This window comes from Ursus americanus, chromosome 2 (assembly GCF_024610735.1).
Source record: "Ursus americanus isolate L20-20 chromosome 2, mUrsAme1.1.p, whole genome shotgun sequence".
Lineage (NCBI taxonomy): Eukaryota > Metazoa > Chordata > Mammalia > Carnivora > Ursidae > Ursus > Ursus americanus.
The window spans coordinates 100,628,702-100,650,805 of NC_142128.1; the positions used below are offsets into that span (position 1 = coordinate 100,628,702).

At 56.4% G+C, this 22,104-nt stretch overlaps 1 protein-coding gene across 3 annotated transcripts in view; it reads left to right on the top strand.

Annotated features, from left to right (window-relative positions):
- STUM (stum, mechanosensory transduction mediator homolog) overlaps positions 1-22,104 on the top strand; it is a 49,930-nt gene that overhangs the window by 11,299 nt on the left and 16,527 nt on the right. The gene's annotated exons all lie outside the window — the stretch shown is intronic.

Consider the following 22,104-nt stretch of genomic DNA (forward strand, 5'->3'; position numbering starts at 1 on the left):
GGCCTCAGAGTTGGCTCTGGTTCTCAAGAGCACGAACCCTGAGCAGGTCCCTTCCCCTCTCTGAGCCTCCGCGTCTCCGTCCCTAGACTGGCGCTCAGGGCTCCCGCTTGGCCACCTCCCAAGGTCATTGTGTTCTGTACCCACTAAGCACTCCGTGGTCAGGGAGGGTTCTCCTCACCAGTTAGCTTCGGCCAAATCTCCTTTGTTCCCAAGGTCATTTCTAGGGCTGTTCTTGCAGTGGCCCCCCCGGGTGGGCAGGACCCCCGTAAGCACTTCCTGGTCCCTCAGAGCCAAGACCTGGCTCACACATCTGACACGCTGGGGGTGCCCTCCAGACCCAGGGCTTGAAGCTGACTTTACTGGTGGGTAAGAGGCTTTGGGAGCATGACTGGTGATGGGTGTGTGTGCGTGTGTGTGTGTGTGTATGCACACTCAAATGCCACCATAGGCTTTACCTTTACAGGAGGCACACGTGGGTGGCACCAAGCCTTGAAACCCCGTGGCCTGGGCAAGGTGGAGGTGGCCTTGGCGGGATGTACGTTGGGTGGGTGTGTCTTCTGCATGGGAGTGTCCCATGAGAACGGGGTGCGGGGCCTCCGTGCTAACCAGGAGCGAGGTGTCTAAGGGGCCGCTGAAGCGCTGGTGTGGGGACAGTATTTTCTTACTCCGATGGCAGAACATGGGATATAGTGGGCATTTATTGAAATTCATCAGAGAGGCTGCTTTCTTGGCGGGAGTAGCGGACACGAGACCAGGGCTGTCCCGGACCCTGGAATGTGGGTCAGGCCCGGCCAGGGTGCTCTGGGGAGCCAAGCACCCCATGGGCTTTGGTCGTTGTTGACTGGGAAGCTCTACTCCCATGCCAAGAATCATTTGGTGTTTTTCGAGAACGGCCTGTCCTCAAACGGTGACAAAGGAAATGGCCCAACATTCCCAGGGCCGGGAAGCTTTAGGGCGGCCCCTGTCCCTGCATTTTAACCAGGAGGGGCCTCTTCCTCCCCCCTCCCCGGTGCCCTGACCCCACAATGTCACCTCGCCGACGCCTGCAGAGGCCCTCTTGCCACCTGGGTGCTGCTTGTCCTGGGCGCCTAATTGCCATGATTGCCACCTGTCGAATTAAATGTGCAGGCCTTAGAAAGACCGGAGGAGGGACAGCGTGCGGGAGACCTGTCACCCTTTCTGTCACCCCAGCTCTTCCTCCCTCGTGACACGCCTTGGAGAGGAGTCCCTGGGCACTGCCTCTCTTGCTCCCGCGGATGGAAGCCCGTCCAGGGGCGCCACTTTCCCGACAGCTTTGGCTCACATCCTGTCCGTGTGTCACGTTCTGGTGATTCTTGCGCTGTGTCAGGCTTCTTGTTATTGTATTTGCTCTCGCGGTCTGTGATCGGTGAGTGTGACGCTGAAAGCTCACGCGGTTAGCGTTCTGCAGCCGCAGAGCCTTTCAAAATTAGGGTACGTGCTGTGTTTTGGACCCAGTGCTGTTGCACACCGGATAGGCCGCAGGGGAGTGTGAACGTGACTCTGGGGTCCTGGAGGCTGAGCAGTGCGTTCGACTTGCTTTACTGGGACTCTCGCTTTGTTGCAGGGCTCTGGCGCCCAACCCGCCGGATCTCCGAGGGCCACCTGCGCACACCGTAACAGTCACTCTTTCACAGGGTCCCATTCCGTGGTTTTCAGCAAACCCATCATCTTTTGTGCCTTCCCCCTTCCAGTCTTGCTCTCTGACCGCGTTCTTTCAGAGCCTAGGACGCGCAATGCGACAGAGCCTATGAATGCGGGGGCTTTCAGGGACGCTTCTGGCCCGGCCGCCCGGGGTTGGCGGGTGCAGGAACCCGTGTCTGGGCGGTGTGGCAGTGGGACACACGCAGGCAGGCAGCCTGGAGGCTCCCGAGACCGAAAAGCATCTGGAAGCCAGGAAGGAAAACATGACAGCGAGACACTAGCACCAAACCTGAACCCCAGGGCCTTTCCTGGGTGGAGAGACAGCCTCCCTGTGGGGACAGGCCGGCTCTGGCCACACCTGTGCGAGGGACAAGTGTCCCCCTTGGGCCTGGCGGACAAGGGCCCTCCCGGGTCACAGGGCGGTCAGTGTGGCTGGGGCATGACGTTTCCGTGCCAACAGGGTCTGTGTCCCCAGATTCCACCTCTGCTCCCGTCTCAGCTCTGACCACTTCTCCCCGCCGTCCATGGGCTCGGTTCCTACTCCACGCCGGGCCCACGGCACCCAGTGAACTTCCCCCCGCTATCCCCCACTGGTTTCTTTAGTGCAGCCAGGCCCCTTGCTTTCACACGGTGCTCCTGTGCCTGGGACCGCCTCCCCCCATCGAGGGAAGCACCTGCCCGGCCATCAAGGCCCATCTCAGATGGCCTCCTGACCCCTCTGTGTGGCGAGCTCCTCCTTCTGGCACTGTCAGGCCACTTAGGACCACTTAGGACATTCCTCTTGCTCCTCGGAAATTCTGGTTCCTCTGTTGCCTTAATCTTTCATATATATATATATATATATATATATTTTTTTAGTTTTATTTATTTACATCATCTCTACCCCCACGTGGGGCTCCACCTCACGACCCTGAGATAAAGAGTTGCGCGCTTCTCTGACTGAGCCCGCCAGGCGCCCCTCTGTTGTCTTAATCTTGCGTGAATCGTTCCCTTGCGGGTCAGGGCTGTGTGTGACTTGCCTCTGCCTCGCCGGGCGCCTAGCACCCCGGTTGCATGCAAGCTAAAGTAAATGCATATTGATTTCCTGTTGTAAAGGTGGGACAGAGAGCGGCTCCCTGTTCCTTGAACCTAGGGACCCCAAGCCCAAGGGACACAGGCTTTCATGTCACTCCTCAGCCTTCCCAGCACAGAGGGAAGTGGGGGACAGAGTTCCAAGGTTGCAGGCAGCGTGTGTGTCTCTGAGGAATCCTTGGTGTCCCGGCCGCTCAGGGGAGGGACGTGGGACAGAGGAGGGGTGTTGGCTGCCCCTTTGCTGGGACAGAGCACCTGCTCTGTGGGGGGTCCATTGGGACAGTCCCAAGCTTACTGAGAAAAGCCACGCCACCATCCATCCTTTCAAGTGGTATAGCTAATCGCTAATGGCTGAGAAGTGGGGGGGTGGGCAGTGGAGACGATCTGTCTCAGCAAACCGTTTTAATAAAGATTGCTTTGGGCAATAGCCATCCAGTTAAATCTAGCGGGAAATTTTCATGGGGAGCAGGATCATTGCAGGATCTTGAAGTGCTTCCACAGAACGCTCGCAATTTGAAAAGGGAGTAATCATACAGCATCTCGACCGAGTGAACCGAATAGTATCACCTGGACCTTGAAAACATGACACCAGATGAGGGAAGCCAGTCCCAAAAGACCCCACACTGTACGGTTGCATTTATATGAACAGTCTAGAATGGACCGACGAATAGAGGCGGAGGGCAACGTGGCCGAGGAGTGTGGCAGGGAGCACATGGGGGGACTGCTAATGCCTAGGGGGGTTCTGGGGTGGCAAAAACGTCCTAAAACGGACTGTGCTTGGTTGCACGCTGCATTATGAAATGGGTGAAAGCTATGGTATGTGAATTATATCCCAATGAAACGGTTTAAGGATAAGCATCACGGAGGTGGGACAGCAGACATCTGCCTCCTGGTAGGTCCCCTGGGAGGGAAACAACATCACCTGTGCAGGATCCCAACCTGGGGTGCATGGCCCGAATCTACCGAGCAAGGACCAGAGGAGCCCACGCTGAGGGGCATTCTACAAAAACCCAGCCGGTATTCTTCAACGGCATCGTGGTCACGAAAGATTAAAGAAGACTAAAAAAACTTGAGAACTGAATGCAAAGCATAATCTTGGATTGGATCCCGTGCCGGAGGAGTAAAGGAGCCCAAGAGAGACGTTATTGAGACAACTGGCAAAATTGGAATATGGGCTGTCGATTAGATCAGTATTGTATCCATGTTACGATTTCCTAAAACCAGTAACTGGGCTGTGAATATGTACAGACACAACTTCGTTGCTAGAAACACATTGAAGTATTAAGGGGTGAAGAGCCGTGATGTATGTAGCCTATTCCAAGGGGTTCAGGAAAAATAAATAATAATATGGAAGAAAGAGAATGACAAACGTAGCGAAGTATTAAGAATTGGTAGTCTGGATAAAGGGGAGGCAGGAGTTCCCTGTATTATTCCTGAAACCTTTCTGCAAGTGTGGACGTATTTTAAAATGAAAGTTATAAAATTATATAGTTAAAAGCCAAATAACGCTCAGACTGTTCAGACATGGCAATTGCAGCTAAATCCTAAGTACTGTACCCTAAGTAAGTTCTTTCTTATCACCTGAGGTCTGCCGGTTCTCACTAACTCGGGGGCCATCTGGGGCCTCTGGGACAGAATCATTGGAGAGGTGGCATTGGTGTGCAGGGCCCAGATCCCCAGAAGAGGTTTTCCCCGGGACGCCTACCCTGCAGACCCCAAGGTCACGCGGAAGGTTATTGCAGGCCTTCGGGAGTGTGAGCTGTCCCTCTGTCCCATCAGCGCAGGCTCGGGTATGACAGAACTGAGTTTCCCAGGAGGCTGGGAGATACAAGGAGCACGTAGCGAGCTTCCCTTGCAGCGGCCGGTTGGGACTAAGCCCGCTGCTTGTGCAGCCTGCCTCTGGGGTCGACCAGGAATCTGAACGCTGCCGCCACAGCTGGAGCAGGTCCTGATGCCTCAGATCTCTTCTGGAGAAGTCTCATTTCTTGGTTATTCCTGTGTGACAGCTCCCTGTGGCGTCCGAGAATCATTCATGGACCTCAAAGAAGCCAACCTCAAACCAACCGCCAATGTGTGTGTCATGCCGTCACACAAGGAGAGCGTGGGAGAGCCTCCACTTATCCTTGGCTCCGAGGGGTCCTGTGGTTGAACATGCAAGTGGAATCTTCCAGAAATCACTCCGTGGCCTGACTCAGAAGTGGAAAAGAAATGAACAAAAACATAACCATCTTAGGCCCCAATAACTGGGGTTCTTAGAGGTCGGAAGCAGAAAGGGGGCCGTGGAGGACGCACCAAATCTCGCAGGTTGGGTGAGGCCAGGTTTGGTTGGTCTCGGGCCTCCATGCCTGGGGCTGGACTCCGAGTTTGATACATCCTGAGAAGAGGGGCCTTGGTGCTTGGGAATTGATCTGAACTGAAGGAAAGCTGAGAAAAGCCATGGCTTTGGCAAGATACCCGATCGCTTGCACCCACTCTTGGATGGGACTGTTGTGTGTTTTATCTTTCCTGAGAGCTCTCCCTTGAGCCCAGTGCAGCCGATGCTGAGGGATGTTCTCACGCTCCCTGTGTGGGCTCCCCTGAGGATTCAAGGGCCGGCTCTCCCCTGTGTACGTCCTCAGGCATGCTCGGAGACTGACCAGAGCACTCCTCGAAGGCAGACCAGGGGAAGGCAGCGGGCGAGCACCTAGGTCTCCCCAGTGCTGTTTGCATCCCATCATTTCACATTCTGTTTGGGGTTCCCCACACACCACCCCCGACCAGCACCAGTCGTGATTCTTACAAGTCTGGAGATCGATAACACTGACTGGGGGGAGGAGGTGGAGTGGTGGGTAGAATGTGCTTTAAAATCAAGCAGCTATGCTTTCGGATCATCTGGTCTACCTGCCGCTCTCATTTTCGGCTTTCCCATTTATCCTGTGGGTTGGTCTTGTCTCTTTGATGACACCTTTTCTGTGTGTCTCTCCTGACTGTTGGTCCAGCGCAGAGCACGCAGCAGGATCCCAGCATACCTGCTGGCCGATAATGAGCCGGGAAGGAGAGTGTGGCCTCTGCCGGGCTAAGAGCCCGTATCCCGGCTTCTCCTTCCGGCTCTGCCGTGAGGGCGCCATGCGCTGGTGGAGCTCACTGTCCCTGTCCAGGCCCCTCTTTGTACCTGTTCGAAGCAGGGGTGCTTATTAGTCCTGCCTCTTTGTGCCGAGATAGTCGAAGATATCAGATCAGGGCCATTGGCAGCCTGTACCTTTAAGTCAGGAGGCAAATGGAGGCTCTGCTCCAGTCGCTCGTCTTGCTGGTCCTGGCTGATTTCATGCTTTCATGTTCTGAAGGACTGAGCCCTGCCGTTGCAGAGGTGGGCAGGAGAGGAGCCTTCCACCGCCTGTCTCCCTGGCCCCGCATCTCTTCCCTGGCCTGCCCTGAGCCCGGAGTGCGGGCCTGCCTCGCCGGCCGCAGGTGTGTTGGACAGAGAGGCCTTGGGCGGGGATGGAGGAGAGGGGGAGAGAGGTCGGGCGTTGGCTCCTCCGGCTTCCTGCCTTTGACCATGGCTTCTGCCCTCCAGCCCTCTCCAGACTCAGACAACTCCCCCTTCCCTCTCCCTGGGCCTTCAGGCCCAGCCTGGGAACGGCCTCCTGCTGCTGCGGGTCCCCAGCATTTCAACTCTCCCTGTGGTCCCTTCCACCCCGACCTCTGTCAAAGCAACAGCCACTTCATTAAGAGCCTGGCTCAAGCCCGGTTCCTGCCAGGACCCCCTGGGTGCAGAGCTGGTGTTGCGGGCTTCACGGGGCTGGGGGATCCCGACCTGCCAGCTTGGCACCATGACCACCCCCACCCCCCATTTTCCTACAGAAGTTGGTTCTAGCACAGTCTTCCTCCTGGAAGCTCTGGAACAGCCAGTACACAGAGCTGGAGCTTCCTGCCAGCTGAGTGTGGGCGTCCAGCTTCCAAATGGCTCTCGTGCTCGTGACATGCCGCGTTCCCAAGTGGGCCGGGGGGCCGGGCCGAGCGCGACTCCCTGGCGTCCCGGCGGGGGGTCCTCTTCCGTGTGTCCTGTACGGTTTTCACACTCTCGCCTCCTGACCAGCCAGGTGCCCCCTTCTCTTGGTTTCCCTCTGGACTGCCTCCCATGCTGCCTCCCCCCTTCCCGCCTTCCCCACTGACTGCAGACGTCGAACTTGGAGGAACTTGCTCCCCACCCATCAGTGATACTTCTGGATCTGTCTCTGCTGTGATGATCACTTCGGAAGAGGCACCATCTGGCTACTGCTGGCACCCCCTCTTTCGCTTCCTTAGATAACCAGAAGGCACCACAAGCCGATCACCACCTCTGTCCAGCGTACTCTCCGCTCCCTAAGACCCAGCGTTTTGCTTTTCGCATCCCCATTCCCTTCGGCTCCCTACCCCGCCCCTTTGGAGCCTGGGACCCGGCAAAGAATGAAGTCCTCACTGCGTGGTTCGATGTTTCTTCCTCTTCACACAGAAAGAACCCCCAGTGTTTGAGTTGCTAAGGCCCCCAGTGATTCCTCATTATGAGAAGAGTCATCAAAACACACCCGTTACGTGTAAAGTCTTCACAAAAGACACGGAAAATTAGCATGCCGTCTACTTGCATACTTGCAAGGAGCCCCTTTGCGAGCCGCACCAATTGCATTTTTAAAAAGCAGAGAGGTCCGAGCTGGGTTCTTCTGAATCCGGTTTGCTCCCCCTCCTGCGTGATCTGTGTGCAGACTTCTGAGAAGCAGGCTTTATAATAGCGATCCAGCCAGGCGAACTCACAGCGGCAGAAGCTTATGCAATGGCTAAAAACCTATGAGTTAAAAATGGAATAGTCTTGCAGGGTGGGGAAGGTAATAATATCAGCGATGTGAAAATAGCAAGTAAAAAATTAGTATTTCAGCAACGCAGGTCTCTTACCCACATTTTTCTGCACCCGGAGAGCTTGGTGTCATTTTCCAGAATAAATCCAAAGTGCGAGCTCTCACTAGAAAAATAAAACTTTGTTTTCATAGGTTCAACCCTCCGTCCCCGTGAACCTGGGGTCGGGAGCCCTTTTTACTGACTTCCGGCCCTCACGCCGCAAAACACATTTTGTGTTTGTTAGAACCTGTATGTTCACTAATGCTCATAAAGGAGCAGATTTTAGATTTTTATAAGTGGGTTTTGTTAATTTGCTATTTTAAAAATACTTGTGAGACCTTTACAGTTGCCATGGTGATATAATTTCCATAAACATGATTTTTTTTGGTGGGGATTTTTGCACATTGAAGGCTGAGGTTGATACGCAGTGTTGGGGGGGAAGTAGGTGGTGAATTTGGCAGCCGCCCCATTGCTGCCTCCCTCAAATGCTGCAAATCTGATTCCAGGGGTCCACGTCATGGCAGAGACCTAGCCCCCTAATCACCACACCCGACACTTGAGGCTTCTGACCAGGCCCAGGGGAGAAGGGGGCCCACCACCGGGTGGTGGGTCACGGGCACCTGCTTGGCCCATCCGTGGTCCTTTCCATGTCAGAGTGACTTGCACTCTCTCACCAAACCTTCCCAAAGCCTTGGAGGACCCGACCTTGGAGCTGCCCGAGGGGTGGTAGAGAGCCTGGAGACTCTAACCCCTTGAACAAATTTCATCCCCCCCCCAAAAAAAATTCCATTTTAATTCACAATACTGCTAAGATGCTGAACGTTTGCAATGGAAAAGAATACGAAGTAAAAATGTAAAAAATATTAGCTGTTAAAACAAGAAGACATTGAATAAGAAAGCATTTTACAGTCCTCTAGAATGCCTGTAGTTGAGAAAAAGCAGGTTTAATTAGAAGAAGAGTTTAATGGTCTCAGTGCCACCAAACTTCGTATCAATGATGCTAGACATTTGCTTTGGCTCACAGTCTTCCCCATTAAGCTTTATTTTCCAGAGAATGGAATATACAGAGAGATGAAGGGAGAGGCAGAACAAATAAGAGAGAAATTTCTAATAACTAAGAATGTTTGGGGAGAAAAATGGCCAGAAGAAGGAGTTGCAGGTGGAAGTGTGTCAGCCTGAGATGACAGAACAGAGGCTCTGCGGTGTCGGGCCGGGCACTCGATGCCAGGCTCTGCCTAACTGAGCTGAGGGGTTTGAATCATACAGAGTCATGAATCATAAGGAATTATGAATTACTAGAAAGCCGTTGTGTTGACTGTTTTTATTTATGTAGTACCAGAAATTCAAACAGGGCCACCCAGAGGAGAACGTGCCAGACTCCCCGAGTGGCGGAGTTCCCCCATCTCCATCTCTTGCAAGCCGAACCACGGTGTCCGGGAGAGGTTGCGTATGCACGTGTCCGCTGGCACGCTGATGGATGCCCGAAATGTGCACTGAGCAAGGGCGTGTTGGGAAGTTCGCTAGAAAGGCGCAGAGCGCGGCACACAGTCTTGTCCTCGCGAAGTGGGAAAGGCCAGTGGACTGGCCCGTCTACAGGAGTCTGTGGCTACAGCGGCTGCTGCCGACCTAGGGTTCGTTGAGTGTGTCTGTCGAAGAGGAGGAAGATGAACCCGGAGCGTGGGCTGACATTCTGTGCGTCTGGAATAGTGAGGCAGGGCTCGCCCTGGGGAGGTCCGGGCTGAGCCCCACTGTGGACGCCAGGCCGTGAGCTGGTGCCTGGGCTGCGGGGCTGTGGCAGGCTGGCAAGGTTGGGGGGGATGGCGTGCTGCTTAGAGGGCTCCCCAGGCATTTTTGTTTGCCCTGAATTGCCGGAGGAGTTTGGCAGGTCACGCGGCCGGAAAGTGGCTCACCGTCCCAGCCGGAGCGGGCCCCAGCGCCCGCGCGACGCCCGCCTCTCCTTGTAACACACATTTAATGTAAAGGGTTTTTTGTTTTTTTTTTTTTAAATAATGCCTCGGTAGCAGGCAGCTTGGCTCTCGGCTGGGGCTGGTGGGAGGTGAGGAGGAGAGGGGAGGCTCCTGCTGAGCAGTATTGCAGCATCCCAGGACTGATGCAGGGGTGGGGGGTGGTGGGCACCTCCCTCCTCTTTGGGTCAGTGCGTGGTGCAGTGGGGAGCTTTGCCCTCTGGCATGGCCTTCTGAGATGCTCTCCTCGTCAGGAGCGGGAAGCTTTCATCCTTTGGCAGGAAACAGTCCAACCACCTGCTGCACTGCCCAGAGGAGGGGACGTGGGAGAGAGAGAGCCCCTGCGGGTCCTCAAATGGAAGAGCATTTGATGATGGCGAGCCAAGGATCCAGAATTTTCGTGCGCAAGTGCTTCCCTGAGTCTTGGTGACCGCTTGCCGGCTATTACTAATTTGTTTTGCTGGGGGAATCCCTCCTGGATCCCACTGTACCACGGGAGAGCTGTGTGACCTTGGGCAAGTGACTTAACCTCTCTGTGCCTCAGTGTCTTCGTCCGCAACACGGGGGCAATGACAGGACCCGCCTCACAGGACTCTTGAAGATGAAATGGGTGGTTACACAGAAACTGCTTGGAATAGAGCCCGGAGCAGAGCGAGGATCCCATGTCTTTTCCAGGCTCCAAAGGCATTGATTCTTGTCTCTCCCCGCTCCCCCGAGGTGCAGCCTCCCGTAACCACCATTCTTCTCTGTCACTGAACTTGGTGCTTTTTTGATTGCACACGTGCGATCACGCAGCGTGGGTCTTTCTGTGTCTGGCTTAGATCACGGAGCCGCAAAGCCTCCAGCTTCATTCATGTCGCAAACGGCAGTTTTATTCTGATTTTGAAGCGGGATAAGATTCCACTGTGAATATTCCACATTTTCTTTGTTCGTCTGTCGACGGACGTTTAGCTTGGCCAGTAGGCTGCGCTGAACATCTCTCTGAGACGGTGATTTCATTCCTAGATGTGAAATCGCTGGGGCATACGGTGCTTCAAGTTTTTGAGGACCCTCCATGCTGTTTCCCAGAGCGGATTCCCAGTCCGCATTCCCACCGACTGCGCCCCAGGGTCCCTTTCCTCCACATCCTCGCCAGCACCTGTCGTCTTTTCGATGATGGCCATTCAGACAGGTGTGAGGGGAGAGCTCCTCGAGGCTTTGATTTGCGTTTCCCTGGTGATTCGTGATGTTGGTGTATCGGTTGGCCACATGCACGTCGTTGTTGGAGAAATGTCCGTTCAGGTCCTCTGCCCATGTTTTAATTATTTTTTTCCGGTTAAATGCTACTCTCATCTGGGAATGTGTGTTGGGGTGGGGCCAGCCCTGCCGCCGTGGTAGCTTCGAGAGGACGGATGCTGTGGGAACCAGCAGGACCCCTAGACTGCGGGCTGGTGGCACCAAGGACGGTCCGTCCTCCGCTCTGCTCCCCCCGAGGGTGACCCCCTGGCTCACAGCAGGTGCTCAGTCATTTCGGAACAGACTAACTAGCCAGGGACACGGCCAATGTGAGGTCCTGTGAACCTCAGGGTGCATCAGAATCTCCCAGGAAGGCTGTTCAATGTCCAGTTGCATTTTTGAAAAAAGAACCCCCTTTGAGAAACACTCACTGCTGGGGAGCCTCAGCCTGTGACGCCCTCAAATGCCCCCGAAGCCGAGCCCGGGGAGGAGGAGCAGGAAAGCAGGAGTGGGCGCGATAGCAGGGTCTGCCGCCCACCCTCTCTGCCTTCAAGGCTGGGAGGCGAGGGTGGCATCCCACGCCGGAGGCCTTGGTCTGCCCTGTGTGGTGGAAACACCAGGGAAGCCTGGGGCCTTCCCGGGAGAGAAGCTGTGGTCAGATTTGGTCTAAAGCATGTTTTACTTGGAACCGCTCTGCAGGGAATGGTGAGCCCAGTGGTTCCTGGAAATGCCGAAAGGACAGGACAGCCCAGGACAGGGCTGTAGCTCGCTGGTCCCTTGAGCTGTGTCCAGCTGTCAGGGCCCCTCTCGCCCCCTCCGCCTGAACGGGGGCCTTCTGGGGTCCCCTCTTCCCAAGTACCCTCCCTGCTCGGAGTCTGCAGGCTGCCGCGGCCAGGACGGTGCCCCTCTTTCTGCCGACGGCCCTCGCCCTGAGCTCTGACAGTGGCGCCTCTGGGTAATTAAAGCAGCTAATCGGGTTTTCCTTGAGGCTCCAAATGAGACCTTTGGAGAACAGCGGCTGGTTTAACCTCAGTAGCCCAAGAACAGGCAGAATGGAGCCGGGCATGGAGGAATGTGCTTTTATGGAGATGTGTGTTTGAAGATACATCTGGGATTTGTTTCTTAGCAACGGGGCTCCTCCAGAGCACGCGGCAGTGTCAGAACACCCAGCGGTGCCCACAAGCACCATATAAAATACAATAAAAATCTGGAGAGTAGGAGAGAAGATCTAAGCAGAGTGCCTCCAGCAGGAGAAAAAAGCTCAGAACCTTGAGTCAGTGTTGTAGACTCAGGTATAGACCAGAGACGGGGTGTAGACCAGAGTGGTCTCGGGGGTGGGTGGGGGAGTTTGCTAATCTACCTGCTGAGCCACGTGCCTCCACGGGGTTCCCTTCCTCTGACCAGCATCCCCTGGGAGCTCCTCTCTGGTCACACCTCCCTCCTTCCCCGGCACTCGGAGCCTCCAAATGGCCTTCTAGAGTCTGAACTGGAGGAGATATCAGAAAGACCCAAATCCAGGGGCGCCTGGGGGGCTCATTTGGTGAAACATCCCACTCTTGATTTTGGCTCAGGTCATGATCTCAGGGTCATGGGATCGAGCCCCGCGTGGGGCTCTGCCCTCACTGTAGAGTCTGCTTGTCTCTCTCTCTCCCCCTCTGCTCCTCCCCTGCTCACTGTCTCTCTCAAATAAATAAATAAGATCTTAAAAAAAAAAAAGACCCAAATCCAGAGGTTCCGAACCTTGTTTTGGTGCTGTTGGACCCTTTAACTGTCTGGTAAAGACTGGGACCTCTTCTCAGAATAGTGGGTCTTTTAAAAATGCATTTTAGGGGCGCCTGGGTGGCACAGCGGTTGAGCGTCTGCCTTCGGCTCAGGGCGTGATCCCAGCATTGTGGGATCGAGCCCCACATCAGGCTCCTCCCCTGGGAGCCTGCTTCTTCCTCTCCCACTCCCCCTGCTTGTGTTCCCTCTCTCGCTGGCTGTCTCTATCTCTGTTGAATAAATAAATAAAATCTTAAAAAAAAGAACTTAAAAATGCATTTTAAATGCTTTTAATACTTAGAATCACAAAGGAAACCAAGGATACTGAAAAATAATTTTCAAAATATCAATAATTATTAAAAAAAAAAAACCAAATTTGTATACTGAAAAACCATGCTTCTCTATTAATACATTAAACGGGAAGATCCAGCCTTGGGTCGAGTATGTGCCGTAACTTTGAATAGTGATTCGCGTCGATGATATTTTGAGACATCTCCCCAGCTGCGCTGTGGCGCGGAATATCTGATTTCTGTTGATGACGAAGCCCAGGTTCTACTAATATTATTGTGGCTCTTGTCTGCATCTGTAGTGAGAGGAAATGCGAACATTGAGTTAGAGGTTAGAGTAAATACAGAAGTAATGCTCTTCAGTCCCAGCTCATGGATCCCCAGGGGGATTGCGGACCCCGGGTTTACCCCTGAGAACCTCTTCCCTCTCCTGCTCCCCAATTCTGTGTCCCGGAGGCCTGTTAACAAAGTTGCTTAAACACCTGCGTGGTCGAGGGCACCTGATGGCTCAGTGGGTGGAGTGCCCAACTCTTGTTCTCAGGTCTTGACCGTGAGTTCAAGCCCCGCATTGGGCGTGGAGCCTACTTAAAAAAAACCCAAAAACCCAAAACACTGTGTTGTCAGAGCTGCTGTGCGGGCATGGACAGACAGACAGGACAGAGAGGCGGTGAGATGCTACGGAACAAACACAGCCAGTAACTGGCTACTCCAGGGACCCGGCACCCTGCTCACTGAAGAAGCCCGTGCAGTCCCCTTCCTCCACGGAGGGACATTCACAGCTCCGCACAGGTGTCCAAGGTCAAGGTCACCGAAATGGCATTTGATCTTGGGAACACGAAGTTTCTCGGGAAACACGAATGGGGGCTCTTTTCGGTCTGTGTTTCTAATAATGTCCACTGTGCTCACTTAACAGCACACAGCAGGTGTTTTACGAAATGCCTCGGATGCTGCGGGCTCTCGGCGCCGTCCGGGCCCCTGTGCCGGCCTCATGAAGCCGGGAGACTCGAGGTGGGGAGGTTACTTGTCCCCTGGCCAGGGGAGACGGGGAGACGGAAGGCAGAGCAGGTCAGGGAGCAACAGGGCAGTGGCTGTAGGCCCCCACTCAGAGGCGGTGCAGGGGGGTGCCGATCTGTAGGCGGGGTGGGGGGGCCGGGACAAGCACAGTCCCTGGGTCTGCCACTGGGCAGGATTCCTGCGAACCAGGCCCTCTGGCTGCCTGACCCGGGGCACGGCCACCTGCTGGCTGCTGGGACAGCCTCTGAGCCAACACTTCAATGTCCCCCAGGTGCTTCCGGCCCCTCGCTGAGCGGGAAGGTCGTAGACCCCACGGTGTGGCTTCTGCCAGAATGGCATTCTTCCGTTTGGCAGGACCACGGTCACAAAATCTTAGAGCTGGAAGGGCTCTTGGGGAATGTGCCTTCCAGGTGTCTCGTTTTGCAGACATGGACCCCAAAGCTTGGAGGCAAGAGGGAGACTGTCCCAGGTCACAGGGCAGCGTCAGAGCCAGGGCGAGAGGCAGTAGTGGGAGGTGACCACGTGTCCCCCCCCCCCCCCCGCCTCCCGGGGGAGGCAGGCTGGAGGTCGTCCCGGGCCCGGGGCCCGTGGCGGGTGATGCCGTTGGCCTTGTGCACAACTCGCTGAGTCAGTCTGGCAACCACAGCTGTTATCTGGGCAGTTCCGATCCTGGCGGTCTAGACGCCCCCACGGGTTAGTTACCGCGTGCCGCTGCTTTCCCAGAGTGGGGCACTGCCTCGCCATCCCTGGCTCTGCCCTGTCTCACTTTGGCCAGGTCTTTGTGCCTCAGAACCTGATGTTAACAATACCCACTTCACAGGCTGGTTGTCACGTGAGGGTTAATACACATAGAGCTCTGGGAACAGATGGTGGTGGGCGATCATCTTTCCTTTGGAAGATCAGGAAGCCAGCTCGACTGGCTTACACAGAAGAGGGACTGTATTGTTTCACTGACCTGGTGGATTTCAGGCCTTGCTGGATCCAGGCACTCAGGGATGTGCTCAGGACTCAGTTTCTCTTCCCATCTCTTGACCCTACTTCCACTCCCCTATATTGTTTGAATTCTAGGTGGGCTATTTCTGCATGGTGGCTCCCAGATGCCCTGTGGTGACTGTCTAAACTAGCAATTCCAGTGGAAGGAGGGGTTTCGCCCCACTTGGTCCGGGAAAACTTCTGGAACTGACCTGGTTTGAATCATATGCCCATCTCCGAGTTGGTACTGTGGCCTGGGGACCGGAGTGCTTGGATTGACCAGGCCTGTGGCATGGGCCCACCTTAGGAGTTGGGGGCCAAGATCTGTCCCCCCCCAGATTTCGTGGCTGGAGAGTGAGGGACAGGTGGACCCCCAAGGAAGCTATACGTGTTGTTTCCAGAGTAAGGGGGACTGAGTGAAGTTGGCAAAAAGAACTGGTGACCAGACACAGCAAAGGTCGTGGTGACCTCACAGAAACACCCATCTCGGGGAGCCCAACGGGGGAGCTTATCGTTGCCAGGAAGGGACACAGTGTTGGAGATATTGTCCCTGACCCAGTCCCAAGGCAGCCCTGAGGGGTTTCCTTGGGGACTTACTCACTAATAGACTTTGGCCCTTGAGTCTGGTTCCTGTCCCCCAGTCTCTGCCCTGTGAGCAGCGGGTGCCTTTCTGAGGGCAAAGGGGTGGGCCCTTGTGGAATTCCTTATCGAGCAATCTAACTGTCCCCAGGGCTGGATCTGGGCTGCTGCGGTGATAGGATTCCTGCACCCTAGAGGGGGTGGGAGTCAGGGTCTGGCGTTGAGCCAGCCAGGGAGAGGGAACGGGGGGCATGGGGCTGGGGATCAGGGGCCCAGAGCCAAGGGCCTCACAAGCCCCCAGGGAAAGTTTTGTCCCGTACTCGTGGGCGACAAGCAGACAGAGTGGTATGGACCATTGCCCCCATCCCCTCCCTAGTTACGAGATGGGCGGAGAGTGTCCCCACTATCAGGGTGAAGGGCACGGGTGTGGGTCGCATGCCTGGACTCCCATGTGCCTGGCTCTGTTGCAGGAGCTCTGCGTGTATTAACTTGGTCATCACATCCAGCCTGTTGCCATGGACTGAATTGCATCCCCTCACAAATTCACATGTGGGGGCCTTCACCCTCGAGGTCTGTATTTGGAGATGAAACGAGGTTCTGAGTATGGGGCTCTGATGTGATGGGATTCCTGCCCTTGTAAGAAGAGACACCAGGGGGCCTGGGCGGACAGTCGGTTGAGTGTGCGCCTCTTGGTTTTAGCTCAGCTTGCGATCTCATGGTTGTGAGATCGAGCCCTGCGTCGGGCTCTGCACTCATCTCACAGTCTGTTTGGGATTCTCTTTCCCTCTCCCTCTGTCACTCCCCACCACGTGCTCTCTCTCTCTCTCTCTCTCTCTCTCAAATAAATACAGCTTTAAAAAAAGAGACCCCAGAGAGCTTGCTCTCTCTCCCACCTGCCAGATGAGAACACAGAAGGTGTCGATAAGCCATGATGAGAGCTCTACCAGAAACCACACTGGTTGGCGCCCTGCTAGCAGGCTTCCAGCTTCCAGAACCGCGAGCTACGAATGTCTGCTGTTTACGCCGCCGCATCTGTGGTACTGGGTTCTGGCAGCCCGAGCAGACACCTGTGAAGCAGGTACTGGGGACGTCAGCCCCGTGGTGCGGAAGGAGAACTGGAGGCGCTAAGCCCCTGATGGGCCGGCTCCTGGTTAGGAGGGGGCGGAGCCGATGGACAGGGACAGCCTGGCAACCACCGACGCCCACCTGCACCCCACCTTCCTGGCCTCCCTTGCAAGCGGCATCCACCTCAAGGGGTTTATAAGGACCGCGTGAGGCCTTGCAGGCAGAGCTCGTGACTGGGCCTGGCACAGCGCAAGCCCGCGGGGACAGCGAGCTTCGTCACTCTGCTCCACTGCACGAGTAGGACGGGAGACAAAGCAGAGGGGAGCTCAGTGAGAACCACACCCGGCTGGTGGCAGAGAGCACCTGCAAAGACAGACTGGCCTGGCCTGATTCTCCAGGCGGGTGATGTGAGAGGCAGGCAGGACACAGGTCCCCAAACCCAGTGGCTAGGCCTGGCCGGTGTCTGGAGCTGGGGAGCTCAGGGGGAGTGGTGACACTCCGTGGGAGCGGCCAGGTGACAGTGGGGCAGCATGGGGGGCAGTGCGTGGGCCAGCCTCTGCCTGCACCGTGGCCGCCAGGGGAAGACGTGGGGGTGCTCTTGGGAGCGTAGGAGAGGACAAGATTTTCCTCCAAGAGGAAGACGTAAGCAGTCGTTTCCATGTGCACTGTGCACCTTAACTAGCCGCCCATTTTTCAGCCCCGCGTTGGACGGATCGGAGCCCACAGCGGGCTGGTCTTCACTACCAGAATATCAAAGGGAGCCATGCTCTGAACACAAATTCAGCCTGTCACGTTGCAGTCTTCTTGCCCTAATAGGAAATGTCTGCTGGTGAGCTTCTCCCCAGAGCCTGCCTTGGCATCTGGCCCAGGGCCGAGTCCTGCCCGCCCCAGCTCCAGAATGTACTGCCTGGGGTTGCAAAGCCCCAGATAAGTCTTCCTCCACCTAATGAGCCCTGTTCAGAGAAATCCGTCTGCTGCAGTGGTGGCTGTCTGGTCGTGTCATTCCCTCCTTGGCTCAGCAATGATACCGTCACCAGGAGGGGCACTCTGCTCCCAGTGGCTCCCTGGCAGGTGGATGGATGGCTTGTCCTGACGGCAGGGCTCAGAAGGACCTCATTAAAGGGGGCGACCACACTCTCCTGGAGCGGCTGGCCGGGGTGGCCGCAGAACAGAGTTAGGGGGACATGGCTGGAGCAGTGTGCCCTGGGGTCCCCAGCCAGGGTGCCCCCGGGTGGCCAGGAGCCCTAATTTGGATGCACACCCTCTGTCCCTATGCACTGGACCTCTTTAATCAGGTTGGCTTGCTAGTCAGGGAGGAAAAAGGGATTCTGTCCCGACTCGAGAAGCCGCGGGAGAGTGGAGGTCAGTCGTGGGGAGATGGCGCATGAATGAGGCTCCCGCGGGCTGCTGCGTGGGGCGTGAGTGCCCAGGTACAGACCCGCCTCTCCCTAAGGTTCCCGGTAACCGCTGAGCCAGTGGATGTCCCCAGGGCCCTTTTCTTCCTGTGCTGAAGTACACATAACATGAGACATACCGTAGTGGACATTTTCTGTGGACAACTCCGTGGCACTGTGCGTCCATCAGCAGGGTGACTTGGAGTGTCTGGCTGCCTGGGTGGGGGGTGCCCAGAGGCAGGAGGAGAGAGGGGAGCTGCTTCCAGGGAAGCACCCCGTGGGGCGGGAGCAAGGTCGAAGGTCAGTATCCTCTCCTCCAAGCTGGCTCGGCCACGCGTCTCATACCTGCGCCCTCCTTGTGAGCGACTGGTGCAGACGCGGACAGGTGACCCAATGATCATTCATGCCTAAGAGAGACCATCAGTGAGTAGCAATATCTCTTTACGGGTCCTTCAGTTGCTCATCTTTGGAAACAATGCATAGAAACACGGGCATTTGACCAGTCACAATAATGACATACACCTGCTGTTCATCGTAAATACAGATAACGTGGCACAAATGACCATTTTTGTTTGATTCATCAGCCAGTTGCACTGACTATACACGCTAATATCCCCAGGACCTCAATGGGCTGAGCGGCATTTGTGAACGGCAGGCGCCGCTCTCCCCTTGCACCTGCTTTTCTGAGCCCCGTGGAGGTGGCCTGGGGCTCGTCAGCAGGTGACATGCCGAGTCTGAAACGCCGGGAGGGCCTGACTCCATGCTGATCTCCCCTTTAGAGATGAGGTTTCAACGGCTCCCCGGCCTCCAGAGGCCCTGGGCGCCCATCCCCACTGGTGTGGGATGGAGTGTGAGAGAGAACAGAACTGCCTTCGAACGCCGTCACCCTTGAAGGGGACTCAGAAGTGGAATCAGTTCACATTTACGAGATACGCATTTATGAAGATGCTCTCGTTCTGAGTCTCTCGGTCCCAGCAGGGCTGCTGCTGCTCCGGACACGCTAAGCACCCTCCCGGGCTCTGCTGTTACGGTCAGCAGCTCATTCTTTTGAAAATTCTAGGTTGTTCTAAAAACACACCCAAAGAGGGTGAAATTCGTGTCTGGAAATGGCCAGAGACGTTTGCAGCCGAGTGAGGTGAACAAAGTGCTGGTCAGGCAGAGTAATTGGACTCCTGTCAAGGCGGCCCCGCGACCCCACCCAGAATCTGCATCCTGACGTGGGTCCCGGGGCTGCTGCGCGGGGTTCGAGTTCTGCCCGAGGGAGTGCGAACCGTCAGCTGCTCAGAGAGGGAAGCCTGCACCTCCTGTGGGGCCAGCTTCTGTGCGAAGGGGGTTCCCGGATCTTTGGTTGTTTGTGGCATCTCACTGGGGTGGTGGTTTGGCCTCCAGACCCTTCGGGGAACTATCCCCTGATTTGTGCCCCGGTCTGTTTGTGACAGTTGGGGACACACAGTCCTTATGCTGTCTGGTAGCCCTTCTGCATAGAGCTTCGGTGTCTTGTTTTCAGGCTGTCTGTCCCCTGAGGGCTTCTGTCCCTTCCCTGTCCCCTTTCCAGGCCCAGCCAGGCCTGTGGGAGGGGGAGGAAGCTACTTGCCGAACTGGGCCGCCCCAGAGAGGGGGGGTCCTTTCCAAGTTCAGAAGGCAAAGTGGTGCCCAGCCCAAGCATCCCATGCCCTGAATTCTATGGGGCGCCAGTAATAATAACACCAGTAAGAACCATCTCAGGGGGCAGGGGGGGCAGGGGCAGTGCTCCCAGAGGGGGGAGATGGCCGAGGTCCTGTGTGGTAGGGGCTCAACGAGGGCCAGGAGCCAGGACTGCAGCTCCGTGTTCCAGAGGGCATTGCAGACGGCCTGCTGGTCTTGGCGGGACCTCGGTCCATCCCTCACCTGGGATGGGCGGATCAGTCTCCTCGGCCTGAGTACCATCGGCTTCTCACCGAGTATGGGCTGCGAGGGTACCATTCTCCTGTGCATGCCGCCCGCAGGAGGGGAGGCCGGTGGGGGGCGGTGGGGAGCTCAGGGAGCCTACGGTCCACCTGGTGCCAACCATGTGACACCAAGGACAGCTTGTCCATTCCTGTAGACACGGATCTCGGGCCTCAGCTGATGCCTCTGCGGCAATCCAGTCCTTCGAGAAGCCTCACTAAAGGCCTGCTTCCCACTGGTGCCTGGGATGGAAAGGGGGGGAGTGCAAACCTGACGTCCAGCTCGGCAGCGGCTAACACGCCACTTGTGCAGTGCCCCCGGGTGTGCGCTACCGTTCTGAGCTCCTGCACATCCTATGATGCTCCGGACAACACAGAGAGGTGGAGATTACTGCTCTCCTGCTCAACCGAGCAAACCAAGGCACAGAGTGGTTAAGTGACTTGTCCACGGTCACGCAGAACACTGATAAGTGGCGGGGCCGGGGCTCAAACCCAAGCAAGCTGTGTTCAGAGTTGGTGTTCTCAGCTGTACCGCCCCAAGGGGCTCTTAGCTGGTGCAGAGAAGGACCAGCTGTACCTTCCTGGAACCACCTTCCACCCAGGAATTGTCCTCACCCTGGTCACACAAAGTGATTCTAGGAAATTTAGATTCATTAGGTGCTTCAGTATCTTTGATGTGCTGGTTCTTCTTGTAGGCAACTGTGGGGGGGGGAGCTCAAAGAGGAACAGACAAGCCTTGTGCCGTGGTGAGAGCAGATCTGCACATAAATAGCATGAAGGGGTGATCTGAGCTGTGGGGCCAGGGTGGAGCGTGGGCTGCTTGCAAACCGCCCGGGGCTCTGGGCTCCGAGCTGGAGCGCTCGCGGCTTGTGCAGTGGGAGGGAGCATAAGCAGGGAGGATGGGGAGCACGGGGAGCCAGCCAGTGGGTGGGGAGAAGAATAGGAAACCAGAGAAGTCAGCTGGGAGTTGGTGGCTGGGGTAGGAAGCGGGGTCCTCGGGAAAGAGCTGGAGCTGACGGCCCACCACCCTGCCACCCCGCTAAGTGAGCTCCTTCCTGCACCGGCCTGGCCTGGTCCCTAGGGTCTCTGAGCATCTACCATGACCCCGAGCCATTACCTGGACTTGCCGAGTGGCATTGTATGCTTTCCCTCCGAAGCTGCCAATTCTCTGGGATTCCACTGAAATCCTCCTGTTTTCCATTTCTAACTGCTGCCCACCCAGCTCCTCTCTTCTTCTCCCTCCCCACTCATGCGTCTTCCCCGTTGGACATCGCTGCCCCCGCCCCTCCGGTGGCCCTCGGCCTAGTTTCCCCACAGCCTCGTTGGCCCCAATGTCTCCAGCCTCCTCTTAGAAGCTGTGGTCCCAGGGACTCCGCCCTGGCGGGGGTCAGGTCCAAGCCGCCTGGATCTGGGGATGGAAGGCCTCCGTCAGGACAGCTGGTCATGATTCTGGGTCCTTCCCTGACATAAGTGTCCTATTAAAAAGTAGGTTTATCAAATCCATTCTGTTGTTTGCGCCGTTCAGAAATCAGCAAGTGAATCTTGAAGGGCTGCCCCCGGGGTGGCCCCTTTGAAGGGACAACCCGTGGGAAGCCAGACCACATTCGTTCAGATCTTATTTTCTGGAAAGGTGTTCTCCAGGCCCAGGGTCCGGCAGACCCCAGTCCTCAGCCTTTCCTTCCCCTTTCCTGTGGACACAGGTTTGGGAAAATGGGCACCGTTGGTGCTTGAGTTGGCGTTGCTCCCCAAAACTTTGTGGCTTAAAACCACGATTGTCCACAGAGAGGTGCCTTCCCAACCCCAAAGGACAGCATAAAGCGGTTCCTCCTCGGTGGCCTGTTAGTCCGTCCCCGAGCCTCTAGAAGGGTCTTCAGGGAGCCCCCCCCCCTCCTTCCCCACAGCCTTGTGGTCCACGCAGTCCTCTGCTCCCCAGCCAGCCTGTTGTCCCTCGAGGGAAGGGGGGCTGAAGAGGGGGGCAAGAAGACGTCCGGTTCTGTGTCCAGGAGGCCCAGAAGTCACAGTGGCCCAGCCTCCCTGTCCCAGGCTGCAGCCTGCGGCAACATCCAGTACTTCCAGTAGCCTCGCTCTCCTCTGTGCAAGCGTGGCATGCCCCCTGTGGCATAAGCGGCCACGTAAGGCCCACTTGGAGAGGCTGTCCTGAGCCCGGTCCTGCGAGCCGCGGCAGGAAGCTGTCCCCGGCCCGGCAGCCTCCAACCCCCTGCATGGCTTGGCTCCGCGAAGGAGCAGGTGTGTCTGCCAGGAGTGTGGGGAGTCCCCGGCCGGACAGGGAGCCGCTGAGCACGAGGCTCCTTCTGCTTTCCCTGCTTCCCCCCTACTCCTCTGGGAG